Source organism: Nelumbo nucifera, chromosome 3 (assembly GCF_055504915.1).
Source record: "Nelumbo nucifera cultivar China Antique chromosome 3, China Antique-T2T, whole genome shotgun sequence".
Lineage (NCBI taxonomy): Eukaryota > Viridiplantae > Streptophyta > Magnoliopsida > Proteales > Nelumbonaceae > Nelumbo > Nelumbo nucifera.
Genome location: NC_142651.1, coordinates 10,185,609 through 10,189,797, shown reverse-complemented (window position 1 = coordinate 10,189,797; position 4,189 = coordinate 10,185,609).

The window sequence follows — 4,189 nt, the reverse complement described above, 5'->3', positions numbered from 1 at the left end:
TACATTTTCTTACTTTTTCCTTCAAACCAAACAATGTAAGAGGGCTAGATCTAACCAACCAGATAAGTTTGTGACAGTCAGGAATCAAAACGAGAATGTATTATCATCGTATCAAACATTGTCCGTCATGTTGACAGATAGGGGTGTAGTACTATCAAAACCCGATCCAGCATCCAATCTGATTATATTGGATTTGAATGGTCTATATACATTCGGATCCGACACATATTTAAGTATTTAACCTCATCAGATATTATTAAAATCTTAGTCGAGTATAGGATTTAAATAAAACATTGTATCTTAGATGGATTTGCCCCAAGTAGAATATCATTCCTATCATGCAATATCATGCAAGGATGCCAGCGAAACATATTTAACCTCAACTCCATCAAGTTGGGATATGGAAATCGTAGAGGATGGGGAATGAAGTTTTCACTCTATTCTGATCCTGATTATATATATTAAATATTATATATGAAAATATATTTAAAATTTTCTTTTAATTTAAATAATTTTTTTAATATTTTTAATTAAAAAATTCAAAGATTTAGACCCCACATGAAATCTGTCTTTGTAAGAGATCAGGGATGGAGAGTAAAACTTTTATCCTGAAGGGGATCAGAATTGGAAATGGGAATCTATTTTAAAATTGGAGTCAAAAATAGAGAATATGATCCCATCCCCACTCAACCCGCCCCATTTTGCCTGTTAGAAACATTGATAGGATATGACACGCTAACCCATTCAGCCCCCTATCTGTCGTTTTCATCAAAGGAATGCCGAGGACAATTTCTCTTATACCCTACATGTTATACAAAATAGCCACGTCCTCTAATGACTTTCTAATTTTTTTTAACGTAGTACTTTGGCGGACCATGTATCATGTATGTATCGGATGTCTCCAGAGTCCAGATAAAATATTAATATTTTAGCCAATAAAATATTCTGATAGACGGCAATATTTATTTGTTCTTTTATTGCGCGGATGGCATTAGTATTGTTATCAGCTTGGATTACTCTCAGAAAACTATTAATTAAAGGGATGTAGATCAAATTCTCATGGCAATGGCATGTATTCAGATTGGCTTGGCGAATGGCGGGTGGACAATCGGATCCCACGCAATTAATAATATTGAAGACGCTTTGAGTGCTGAGTGACCATTTCTCCAACCTCCGTCCTCCGACACCACACTTATCTACCACCACGCTTTTCTTTTTCTTCTGTGTATCTAATTAAAACCCACCCTCTGAATTCTGATGATGAGTCACTTCATACACCAAAGCTGATCTACCATACATAATAATAAACATATGGCTATCTGAGATCCGACGTTCAGTGGACCAATTCAAATATTCAATCGGGTTTGCGATCCGCTTCTATTCTTCAATCCTCTGAGAATTGATTCCATCAACAGTCAATAAAGAAGAATACGAAATTCATATATTGAGGGGTTGTATTTGTGATTATAACCTGCAAAATCAAAATGTGTTGGGCCTGCTTTGGCCGATGCCAGTTGCTTGCTTGCCTCCACTAATAAATAAATGTTTGTTCCGTAGAGCAGCAGCCTTTCTTTCTTTTTTATTCTTTTTTGACGTGTATTATTTGGTGGTCTGCCGCTAATTTGCCTGCTCACTGCAAACGTGTGGTGTGGGCTGGGGAGTGGGGATCCAACGTTGGACGTTCCTCACCTCACGAGAAGAGGGACTGTAGGTGGTAGGTCAACGCCTCTTCCTTTATTAAACCCGAGGGACGATTGTAACGGTTGTTGGAATGGATACTTGGATCTATCCATCTTTCTTTATATAAAATTTTCTCTTTGCATTGGCCCCCAACTAGACCCAAAGCTTATTCCTTTGTTCTACGTCGAAACAATAATGCACCAACTTACAATAATCTCACGTTTTTGGATGGATGGACATGGAGTGGATAGATAGACAGATAGGGTATTGTGGGTTGTGGCTCAATGGGAATCGAGACCTTGCTTCTGATAGACGACCCCCTACTGGATGGACACGAGTTTCAAAAGAAAAAGATGCTTGGAAAGATATTCTCATATTCCTCCCTCCCCTTTCTTTCTGAACGTGTGGCTACTCATTTGTAACCTGTGGGAGTGTTTGAGTCAGGAGTGGTTTCAGCCTATCTGGAATTAGGATACATCAATTGGGCACGTCGTGTTCGTGTGTGTGTGCGTTACTTCAAGGATCAACTCATTAAAACGTATTGGGAGTTGGAGGCGTTTGCGACCATTCATTGAGGACTAATATCAAACATGCGTTGAAGGCGTTTTTGCCAATTGAAGCATATATAATCGGCAATTTAGGGCCCACGTTCACCACCTCTTCCTTCTTCTCTACTTACTTTTTTTGTTTTATTCTTCCTTTTGTTTTGTACTTTAAAAGGGCAGAGATAAATTGATTGTAATACAAAGGAAGAGAATGGATTTTTTTTTATTTTATCAATCAAAGGCCAGACTATTGAGTAATGAACTAATGACCATGATCTTCCCCCCGGCCCCATGAAACTTCTAATCAACTAAAGAATGAATGCGAGAGAGGAGGAGGAGACATGGAGTCAGATTCTTATTTCTTACAGAGAGTTACAGGACAAAGAGCAATGATTGCTCTGTTTACCTCTTACCTTGGGTTACTATTCTGCATTTAATTAGTCAATGTAGCTGTTACAGTCACTCGCAGGGTTAGAGGGGTGTAGATTAGACCTGTTCATGGGCCGGGCTTCGGGCCTGATTTACACTGTATCAGGTTTGGGCTTTGGGCTGGGCCCCATTCAAAATTTGGCAAAAGTCAAAGGCAAGCTCGGCCCATAAACAGGTCTAGTGTAGATATCAAGCTGAGAATCCAGGATTAAATTTCCATTCGTTCATGGTTCACGCACATGACCAAAAAGCAATCCGTCATGCTCCCAATACGTAGCCTTTCACATAGTTAGGATCGTTTGGTTCACAGTTGAATTCGGAATTGAAATCCTTCAGAATAGGAATCAGAATCGGAATGATCTATGCCCATAAAACAATAATCTGTTTGGTTCAGACGGGAGATGGAATGGGATTTCATTCGTTAGGGAGGGGGAGGGAATGGTCATTCCCTCAAATGTAAGGGTGCAAATGGATCAGATCATGATCCAATCCTATTTTGTAATTTGTGTTTTTCTTTATTTAAATTGTTATATTTTCTTTTTCTTTAGATAATTTCTTAACTTTTTAAAAATTAAATCAAATCAGATCATATCTACACTGTATTGGTGCATCCCTACTCAAATGGGGGAATACCATTCCACTAGGAAGAAAATGGGATTCTGACTCCCCCAACCAAATAATTGGAATCAGAATTACCATTCCAGACCCTTATTCCCACAAACCAAATGGGGTGCAATTCATACGTGCCAATCTAAGAATGCCAAATGTTAATTTGGGCTGGGCCAGGTTGGACAGATTGGTCATGACCTTAGGCTTAGCCGGGGCTTGGGCCTTAAGCCCAATTTGTAGGATTGAGTCTGGATTAACCTTAAACGAGGCTCAGCCCATCCCACTTGCACCCTGGTGACCCTAATGTCAACTGTTGCACTGGACTGGTTTGTACTAAGCTTTTCAAGTCTCAACAAGTTGTTGACCTAGTCACTTGGACTGATCAACCCATCATTATGATGGAAACCTTCTAACGCCATGTTTGGGAATGCTTAAGTTAAAAATAAGCACTCCCAACCATGCCCTAAGTGCTTTAGTTTGTTTGCATTTTCTGTATTTTTAACTATTTCTGTCATTACAATAATTCTTATTTTTTACACTTGTTACTGAATACATAATGTTACATGTCCAAATTTCTCTGGATTTTTTTGTAGTTTCTGTATTTTTCATCTTATTTATTTTTATGTTTTTTACTGCTTTTATTATATAACTAATGATGTCACAGGTTAATAATCCATTTGGCCCAGATGATTGAAGATTGAACGGCTCACCCACCACCCAGAGGGAAAAGCGGTTTCTCAATCAGTTTCCAAAACATTGGTTTATCCACATCTTGGGCAATTCCTTATTCATATTGGTGATTAATTGACCAGAAGAATAAATCAATAAAAAGGATCGTTTCAAAGTTATTTTTTCCCTCTCAGCTCTCAGGCTACAAGATATATACAGAAAAGAGAAGTGGAGAACAAATGAGATGCACATAGACA